General features: G+C 35.0%; 1 pseudogene; it reads left to right on the forward strand.

Moving 5' to 3' along the window:
- Positions 1-631: 631 nt before the first annotated feature.
- Positions 632-2,128, forward strand: LOC101317042 (transcription elongation factor A protein 1 pseudogene; annotated as a pseudogene).
- The last annotated feature ends 9,052 nt before the right edge of the window (positions 2,129-11,180 follow it).

Raw genomic sequence — 11,180 nt, forward strand, 5'->3', positions numbered from 1 at the left:
TCTCACTTAATTCTTCTTCTGAAAGTTGTTTTAGCTATTTTAGTTCCTTTGATTTTCCATATACATTTTAGAAAGAAATATTGTAGATATTTTTGAAATGCCATAGAGCACTTACCTCACAATGCAGCAGCTTCTTTTTTCCTTAAGCTTTCCCCTGGTTCCTGTACTTTCTGACTAGATTACAGTCCGCAAAAGTTGATTCTGAGAATTTTGACTAGCGTTTTAGTTGTGTCTGTGGAGGGACAGAGCCCTAGAGTTGCAGACTCCACCATTTTAACGACGTCAATCCAGTCAGTGCTCACTTTTATATTCTAATTTCAGCTAGCATAGTGAGTGTTTTGATCTGCACAGTCATTATTTCCTTTGTTTTTACTCTATTATCATATGAACACTTCTTTTTTTTTTAATTATACTTCATATATTCACTGTTACTACCCACTACGGGAAGTAAAATAGAAGATGATTACAATGGAAAATCTTATTCTTGCCTCAGAAGGCAGGAAAGAATGGTAATAGGCATCATATAAACAGAATCTATAATTTAAAATAAGATAAAGTGAAACTAAAATGCTCTTGGTGGAGTGAGGAAGCGCCTCCGTCAGGCCTGCTGAGGGCCCTCGCCGACGCCTGGACTCACCCGCTGCCCCGCCAGCTCCGCTCGCTTCCTGTCCCCCGTGGCCCGGCGCGGGGCAGGGCTGCTGGAGCCATGGAGGACGAGGTGGTCCGCATTGCCAAGAAGATGGACAAGATGGTGCAGAATAAGAACGCGGCTGGAGCACTGGATTTACTGAGGGAGCTTAAGAATATTCCCATGACCTTGGAATTATTACAGTCCACAAGAATCGGAATGTCAGTGAATGCTATTTGCAAGCAGAGCACAGATGAAGAAGTTACGTCTTTAGCAAAGTCCCTCATCAAATCCTGGAAAAAGTTATTAGATTGACCATCAAAAGATAAAGACTCTGAAGAAAAGAAAAAAGATACTGCAGTTACATCACAGAATAGCCCTGAAGCAAGAGAAGAATGTAGCTCCAGTAGCAACGTAAGCAGCTATCTATCAAGAAATAAGGAATACGGACATGAAATACAAAAATAGAGTATGAAATAGGATATCAAATCTTAAGGATGCTAAGAATCCAAATTGAAGGAAAAATGTGCTGTGTGGGAATATTCCTCCTGACTTATTTGCTAGAATGACGGCAGAGGAGATGGCCAGCGATGAGCTCAAAGAGGTGCGGAAAACCTTGACCAAAGAATCCATCAGAGAGCATCAGGTGGCCAAGACAGGTGGAACCCAGATGGACTTGTTCACATGTGGCAAATGCAAGAAGTACTGCACTTACACACAGGTCCAAACGCGGAGTGCTGATGAACCGATGACAACGTTTGTTGTCTGCAACGAGTGTGGAAACTGGTGGAAGTTCTGATGAGTTGGAAGAATTGGCAAAACACCTGGACTATTAAGAAAATGGATTTTGTAATTAGCTTTAAGACTAGGCCAACCAACTAGTTTTACTGCAAATCAGATTTTTAAAGTAACATATATCCCTTGGGTTAGTCTCTGTTTTTGACATAGGATCCCTTCCTTAAATGTCTTCTGTAGTTTCAGAGCAGTAAGGAGACCACATGATAATTGTTTGGTATCTGTTTCAAAACTTTTTTTTTTCCATTTTTATAAGTAAGTTGATATTAAACTTTTGGCAGTTTATTTTTACCTTTTTTTTTTCCTTCTTAAAGGAAAATGTACCTTAACTTTTTTACAATCTGAAACATACACAGTAAAAATGTTATTCTTCTCAGTTAATACACAAATGGAAATTACATTTTTTTCTATATTGGCATGTACCTGCAAATATTAAAAGAGAAGAAAAGGTAATGTAATTATAAGTTTATCAAACATGGTGTATATTCAGATAACACTTGACCAGCTTATCTGAATTGTGCATAATATTTTAACTAGCATATGAAATTGATTTTAATTATTATGTTCAAAGTCTGGGATAATTAGTTATTATTTTGCATTTGTAACTAACTGTGATCCTCATTTCTTGTAATTTCTTGTACATATTTATTACTTGTTCGTAATAGATTTTACTTTTGGAAACATGACTTGACTTTGTTGAAATCAGTTTGGTTTGTTGTTTATTTACCTGTTTGACTTTGTAGTGTATTTTACTTTTGCAGAACACTGTTGTAGTTTAGTAGGTTTTTCCTAAGTCCTAGCTCAGGAAAAGAATGAAAACTTTTGACCGTTTTTTTGTTTTGTAGGAAGACATACTGGGAAGAAAATGTTAGCATTTTAGGATAGTGTTGGTATTATAAACAGTTCATGACTTAACTTTGATTTGGAAATCTGTGCTGACCAAGGACTTTAAGGTTTATAAGTCATTAACGCTGTGGCCTTTCCGTATGGAGACTAATGGAGCACATTTCTGTCCAGACTCTCTTTCTGTCACACAAGAAGGAGGTTGTGGAACAGACTAATACGTGGGCTGTAACATAGCTCATTTGCAGGAAGGACCTTACAGTTAAGTGTGTGCCATCTGTTTTGTTAGGAATAAGAAAGAATGGTTTTCACACTTGGTCTAGCACATCTTAAGGCCACTGTTACAAAGTCCACATTTCATTGTGCTCCGTCTGCACTCTCAAACCTCTATAGAGAGATCTGAGTACCTGCTTTGCACTCCCCTTCGCTCCCTCTTCTCCACTGCTTACTGCAGGTCAGTTTGATGTAATAGAAAAACAACATCTAAAAGTCCATGTGCAGACCCCCATAGAGGAATTGGCCCATCCCACCTCTACTTTGTCAGGTCACAGAGTAACCTTTTATCATTTGAAAAATAACATGTATTTTTGAAAGAATGAATTTAATAAGAATAAAATTAAAATAGTCCCAGTTTTAAATTAAGTGATCCATTTTTAAATTTGTTAATTCAATAAAGTTTCTTGTTATGAATCATGTAAATAAAATAAAATAAAATAAAATGCTCTTGGTGACTTCCTAAGCAAAACATAATTCAAAGATTGCATTTTATGGTTCATTTAGCATATGTAGATTCAGGCATTCCCTGAGCTTCATTCTGGAATATTCTGTCAACTGACATGAAATTTCCCTGAAGTAATTTCACCTTAGAAAATGTATTAAAAATTAGTACCTACTTTTCTGCAGAGTATTATGTTTCTGTGTGCAGAAATTATATGAACTACAAAACCTATTTCACTGGCAATGTGATACCATTGATAGAGTGTGGAAATAAAAGAAATTTGATATGAAAGCAAGCTTGTTTAATATTTATTTATTTATTTGCTCCTCTAAAAATCATTTTTATTAATTGCTTTTGTAATGTTAGCTCTTATGTGAATGCTAAAGATTTGTGATTTCAGAGAATATATGAATATATTTTATTTTAAAATTCAATTACTTTTTGTAAAATACAAAATTATACAGTAACTTTCCTAATTAGAAGTCAAAATCAACATTTCTTTTACTATTGTTGTTTTATTTTTCTAGGAAAGGAGTGTGTTATGGGGCATGTATATTTTCAGTAGGTTAAGTTTTTCTTGATATTGGAACACTAAGCTAAAGTTACAGTGCCATTGTCTCAGTAACTTCAATTAAATGCATATCTTCTGACTACTTCAATATATTTGAGAATAGAATAACTTTAGCAAATTTCACACAAAAGTTTGTTCTTAAAATATGATACAGTTCTTCCACTTTATGACATTTTTGATTATGATTAGTCTCATGATATTTTTCTTTCTGAATAAAGGAAAATAAAGTGGATAAAATCTTGTTAATTTTCCTCTTAGTGGTTTAAAAAAATTATTACTTCATAAACTTGGTTATCAAGATTTAAAGACATGCTTATTCAACATATTAAAATTTTCTCTATAAGTGTTATATTTTTTTCTTTTCATATTAGTTAGTTAACCAACAAATCTTTGAGTATAACTAAGGAGTAGCCATGATTCTTTTCCTTTCTCTCTCCTTGTGTGTCTTGTTCCTCTCTCTCATTCTCTTTCTCTCTCTCTCTCTCCCCTTGTTTAAAACTTCTGTCTTGCATTTGATTTTATAGTTTTCAAAGTCAGATTTTTGAGAACTTTTCCTTTCAAAACATCTTTAATTCTATAAAATTGATAGCCACTTGTGATATGTCTATACTCTGTTTAATAATAATTATGTTTTGCTAGGATTATTTTTACATGATTTTTTGTTTTTTTGTTTTGTTTGATGTGGACATTCTTTTTTAAAGTCTTTATTGAATTTGTTACAATATCGTTTCTGTTTTATGTTTTGGTTTTTTGGCCATGAGGCATGTGGGATCTTAGCTCCCCAGCGAGGGATTGAACCCACACCCCTGCATTGGAAGATGAAGTCTTAACCACTGGACCACCAGGGAAGTCCCTGATTTTTGGTTTTTAAAGTCTGCAAATGATTACAAGTTGTGAGACTGTGCTGTGTTGATATTTGTTTACTTCAATAATATAAATGAATTTGTCCTGACACTCCATTTAGGGCTCTTGTCACGTAAGAAACTTGTTTAAAAGATGACTGAACCATTTGCAATTTGAGGAGAATAAAAAGTAAGGAAAGGATAAAAGGGAAACAGTTATTATCACAGATTGAATATAAAAACTCAATTTTAATAGGGACAGGAGAAAAAATAACCTGTAGACCATTGGGAAAGTATAAGTTTTGGTTTCTGTATCACAGTGAGTTGATTAGCTGTTGGCTAGCGAAAACTCTGAAGTGGAAAACACTGTTTTTCTGTACTATTACACATAGAACACTTTGGACACCTGACATGTGGGTTGTTTTTCTCTACACCAACCAATTCAGCAACTCTCTGGACACCAAATGGGTGGACTACAATTCAATTCAGTGCTGACACTCTATACCTGGAGTTAGTACAGAGGTCACAGGTTAAGGACTCAGGTGCACAAGACTTCGTCCTCCCACTTTCAGATGCCAGTTGAAAAGCCAGGTTGTCACCTGTGCTTCTGACTAACTGGCTATAAATCTGAGGTTTGTATGAACTCCTCTGGCTCAATAATTTGCTAGAATGTCTCATAGAATTCAGGAAAACATTTTATTTACTAGATTACTGGTTTATTGTAAAAGGCTGTAACTCTGGAACAGCCAAATGGAAAAGGTGTGTAGGGCAAAGTATGTGGGAAGTGGGGGTGGAGATTCATGCCCTCTCCAGGTGTGTCACATTCCCAGTACCTCCACTTGTTCAGAAACCTGGAAGCTCTAAGTTCTATGCTTTAGTGATTTTATGGAGGCTTCATTATGTAGGCATGATTAAGTCACTGGCCATCGATGATTGACTCAACCTATAACTCCTCTTTTCTCCCCAGAGGTGGGGAGTAGGGCTGAAATTTCCAATGCTCTAATCACATGGTTGGTTCTCCTGGCAACCAGCCTACACTCTGCGGTTGTCTAGGAGCTTTTCAAAAGTCACCTAATTAACTTAAACTCAGGTGTGCTTGAAGGGGCTTGCTATGAATAATGAAAGACTCTCATCTTTAGTGCTCTCATTGCTAAGGAAATTCGTAGGGTTTTAGGAGATCTGTGCCAGGAATGGGGATGAAGACCAAATATATATTTCTTATTATAAATCACAGTATCACAAGCCCCTTCTTGTCAGTCTACCATTAGCAAGCTGACTAGAGACACCAAAAAAAAAAAAAAAAAAAGAAAAAAGAAAAGAAAAAAAAGGAATTCCAGTCATTATGAATTCTTCCAAGCCCTTGAACGTTTAGATGTGCAACAGTCTGTGTTTTTTAATATTGCCAGTTTCCTTCCATTAACATTTCCATCTTAATTTGGAATGTTTTGCACCATCTCCACATAAGACTAACTTCCATATGAAGCTTGATACTTATTTTTCAGCAAACTTCCACTATTTCCTCCACCCCACCATGGGTGAAGTATACTTCCATACCCCATTGTGTGGAAAACTCATGGTTTTTTAGAAGGACTTAGTAGCATTAATCAATAATTCTCTCTGATACCTAAGGTTTACTTCCTTTCATGAAGAGGAAAGGAATAAAAAGGTTTAACTCAGAGTCATGATTTGGAGTCATGTACTGTCTTACTTAGGAGTTTCTAAAAGAAAAGCCTAAGACAGGAATTTTGGTGCATGTAATTTATTAATGGAGAGCTTTCAAGAGAAAATGATTGGGAAAACAGGATTGGGCAAGGAAAAGAGATAGGCAGGAACATGGTTCCTGCTGGAGTCTAGTTTCACCCACCACCCAGAGATATTGTAAGGCAGCTCCTTGTTTTGCACAATAAAATATTTTGGAAAAAATATTTAAACTAGTGCTCTAATTCTGTTTTAAGCAGTAGGTAAAATGATGTATCCTGAGAATATATCTAAAAATACTTAAACATATAACATTCTATTACAGAACACTTTAGATCATGAGAGAATAAGAAAAGTTCTTGGGATCAAAAAATTAAAATGGTCTAAAAAATAAGAGTGGTGAGCTAACACTAAAGGTATTTCTGTCCTGGAGACTTTTGCTAATATCAGGAAACAAGAGGTTGGATTTTAAGAGCCAAAAACAGCAGGTGATACTGCCATGGAGGAAGTTGAAAATGATACACTGTCTAATATGGAGGTCTTTGAAGGTCAAATCCTCAGTGAAGGAATGGAATTAAAAATAGAAATCATCAAAAGAACATGACCAAGAAACTTGTTTGTCTTTGTATGGGCTGTAAGCAGAAAACAAAATCTCCCCTGAAAATTTATAATTGAGGCTTATCCCTGTACTGTTTTGGGATTTAAATTTACATTATTTTCAGACTCTAGTGTGTTACAAAATGAGAATATAGCAAAAGTTTTCCTTGATTAGGAGTGCCCTAGAATATCTAACAGATATTTTACAACTCACTTCTCAAAGTACTCAAAGGATTCTCACAGATGCCCCTTTAACATGGATATCTTACCAAGATTCACCAGTCAAGATAACTGAACTACATGTTGCCTGAGGGAGCACAAGTTCAAGCCTTGAGCCCAGGCCAATCTCCTGACTATAGGGAAATTGACAAGCTCATTCTAAAATTCACATGGAAATGTAAGGAACCTGGAAGAGCCAAAACAATCATAATAAAGAAGAACAAAATTGGAGGACTCATTTCCTAATTTCAAATGTTAACTATACTTCCAGCTTCAAAACTTACTATAAAACTATAACAATCAATATTGTGTGGTACTGCAATATGAATTGACATATAGACAATAGAATTGAGAATCCAGAAGTTAAAAAAATTCCCATAGGCCACCTTTGTTTGTCACATACACTTATTACAGGTTTTGTAGCTTCTGCTTCTCAGTGTGATGGAATAACCACTTACCAGATGGTACTCCCTGAAAAATAAAATATAAAACCTGGATACAAAAATCAACTACCTGAAAAATCTTAAAAGTGAAGAGAAGCAGTCCAACCCTGGCAGGGAGCATGAGCTTGTATGAAGGAGGCTAGATAAGCGGCAATTCAAGTGCATTCCTTTCTCTGCTGGGTAATTTATGCAGCTGCAGTGGGAATACTTGGGGAAAAGCCCACCTTCTGGCCTGGGAACCTGAAAATTGAAATAAATTGGAAATAACACCATCTCTCTATCAGGATGTTTGTACTTGCACCCACCATCATGCAAGGAAGCCCAAGCCATGAGAGGCTGTGAGTTGGTGATTCCACCAATCACTGACAGCCAGCATCAGCCACCAGAAATGTGAATAAAGAAAACTTCAGGTGATTCCAGCTCCCAAGCTTCAAGCCACCCAGTTGACACCAAGTGGAGCAGGAATGAGCTGTTCCCATTGAAAACTGCTCAATTTGAAGATTTGTGCTCAAAGTCAATGTTATTTTAAGCTACTAAGTTTGGGGGTGATTTTATACACAACAAGAGATAGTCAGAATGTTAGACAAAATAGACTTTGGGGGAAAATAGGCTCTGGGGCTTCATAATTCAAACTATGTAATTTCACCAGAAAATTATATAGTATTATAACCTCATATGAATCATATAACATATATTCAAAACACATGAAAACACTGATGGAATTAAAATATGTTATGTTCAAATGCATGATTACAGTAAGAGATTTTTAACGCATCTTTGTTAGTTGACTGATCAACTAAATTTAAAAAAAACTGTTAGGGATATAAAAGACAATCTACAAAATTAGAAAAATTAGTAATAATGTAGAAAATTTTACCTAAAAACTTCGTGGGTATATATAAACTTGTATCTAACAAATATAAGATGCATCTCGTCCTCAAGCATACATGAAATACCAAAAATGACCATATACAAAGCTATAAAGTTATTCTTAGCAAGCATAAATGAATTATATATGCAGACCAGAAGCTCCACCTTTAATGTAATAATTTATAAATCACAAGATAAGTTTTAACAAATCCATTTTTTGTAAAAAATTAAAGGCAGAAGAGTCATAATTAAAATACTTGTAGGTAAAAATGAAATCATGAAGCAAATCAGAACACATTTAGAACTGAACAATAATGAAAATGCTATATAGTTCATTTGTGAGTTACAGGTCAATAGGTACTTACAGAGAAATGTAAAACCTCAACTACCAATTAGGAAAAGACATTTCTAATACAAGAATCTTTTTCTAAGAAAAAACCTGCATAACAAGTTTCAACTATCTAGAGAAAAGAAATTAATAAAAACAAGGACAAAGATTAATGAAACAGAAAGAGTATTTCAAGTAAGTCAGCAATGTTCAAAGTTAAATCTTTGATGAATACTAAAAGAAAGCAAATTCTGAATGGATTCATCAATAATAAAGTACAGAAGGGAAAATACTAATATACTGAAAATAAGAAGTGAATATAACTGGAGGTATAACAGAGACTTTAATAAAAAGGAAAATAATGAGAACCTTTTTGCCAATAATTTGAAAAATCACATAAAATGGAATTTTGTAGGAAAACATAACCAAGAAACATAAATATATCCTTAATTTTTAAAATATTTGAGTCAGCAAATTTTAATATCTACTCCTGCTTGTACAGATAATACCAAATCCAGATAATTTTATGCACATTCTGCCAAAGAAATAGGAACTATGAAATTAATTAATATAATGACAATCAAAATGGTGTAGAGATCTGTGAAAATTTTAACACAAAATGCGTTGGAAAAGACAGTCTCTTGCATACAATCTCTTGGCCCACACTTAGTCAGCTATGAATGGACCTTGGGCCTGGAACACTTCCTTAGCAAGAGATAAAGAGCCCACACAGCCTGTGCTGGGTTTATCACATTGTGTGGGAATATCTTTCCCTGATTCAAGGTCAGTGAAAGCTCTTTTGTCTCTGCTTGGAGCATGTGTGTCATATGGCACCTGGCCAACCCTAATGTTATATCTGTCCTCCACAGGGAATGGACTGGGTTCCATTGCCCAATAATAGGGCTGCCCATAAGCAAATCGCCCTGCGGCACTTGCTGGGAGAGACTAGCCGGCCATAGGGGAACCCACAAACATTACTGAAGCTTATCTTGCTCTGTCTCCCTGATTTAAGCAAAGCGTTGTTCCATGCAGTGCTTGACTGTATTGTTTTGCTTGGTGACTCCAATACCCAGGTGCAGTGGGCAGACATATTTAGAGTCCTTCCCTGGGATTGCCAACTGGGGCATCCTACTCTACTTGACAAAATAGAACTCTATATATAAAATATAAGAATATTTTTAACATTGTGGCAGTTGTTATTCCCCTTACCTGGTCTGACTTTCAAAAATTTCACAACTGGATGTGTTTTAAATCTTAAGTAGTTCTTTAAAAAGTATAGGCTTCCTTGACCACTTGTAAACAAAGTACATTCAGACTATACAATGTCACAAGCTAAATCTTTTCATTTATAGATGATGTTATAATACCCTGGATTTCAGCTTCACTTTTTATGGTGTTCACATTATATCCTCTGTAGTAGGTAAATATATTTTAAAAGTAAAGCTTTCTGCCATTTTCACACAAGTACAAGTTATAGAGGAACTAATATTCCTTTCACACTGAAAGAGAATCAGACCCAGAGGGAAGAGATCTAAGTCTTTTCAGTGTAGTGATTGTATATTGTTGGCCTGGCACTTTTCCCAAACTGAAAAAGAAAGACTGGTGTATGTATTTATATTTTTAATTAAAAATGTGACTTTAGACTTTCATGAATTCAACCTGGCCACTCAGTATTAAAACCCTACTTTAATTTTGTTTTGTTTTATTCCAGAACTACATGAGAGGTTGCTTTTTGTCTGTTTGTTTGGGGTTTTCTGGGAAATAATAGAAGTTAATATATCAGTCTTCTAACATTTTCATGGACGTGAAGGAAACTACACCCTATGGTACTTTCCTATTTGGTAGTATATATAAAAAAAGATTCATATATATCAAACTGAATTACCATCAGGGGACTTAAATCAACTAGGAAAACAATAAAGAAAATTACCAACAAATATTTGGGAAGAAAAGTTTACTAATACATTTCTATATATCACTTGACTGTAAATGAAATGATGGCTATTTTCATCACTGCTGATGTAGTATCCTTTTTGTTATTAGATTGTATCACAGAATATTGTAATTACTCTCCCTTTTCTCCTGTCCCTTTACAAATGAAATCATTGTCTTAGGAAAGAATTGGCTTGATATAACTGTATCTAGTATAAATTTTCTTTTCATGCATACAAGGACATATGCACAGAATTCTGTGTTGTTCCTTTCCTGAATACTATTGTGCATTCAAGCTCATAAAAATCATAAAATCCCTTGAAATCAAATTGAGGGAATTCCTTTTTGACTCAAAGGAAGAATTCGTTATTTCTATACTAAACAAAACAGATCAGGTGATGAGTGTATCAAGCTTTTGAGACCTGCTAAACACGTTGTGTTGGAGATAACTTAAGATCATTCATGGGGACTACTCATCCCTAGGCAATGTCAGTGACTTTAGTTGCAAGTTTGCAGATAGCTTGGTGGGATCTACTATATAATAATTCTGTGTATGTGATACAATTTTTATTTCATGCTTAAACCCCGATAAGAAATGATTTGGATTTCTCATGACCTGTTTTAGCGTAACTTCCTATGAGAGAAAATGAAACTACATCAAAAGCATATATTTACATTTGTACTTGCATGTTGCTA

Source organism: Tursiops truncatus, chromosome 4 (genome assembly GCF_011762595.2).
Source record: "Tursiops truncatus isolate mTurTru1 chromosome 4, mTurTru1.mat.Y, whole genome shotgun sequence".
Taxonomy (NCBI): Eukaryota; Metazoa; Chordata; class Mammalia; order Artiodactyla; family Delphinidae; genus Tursiops; species Tursiops truncatus.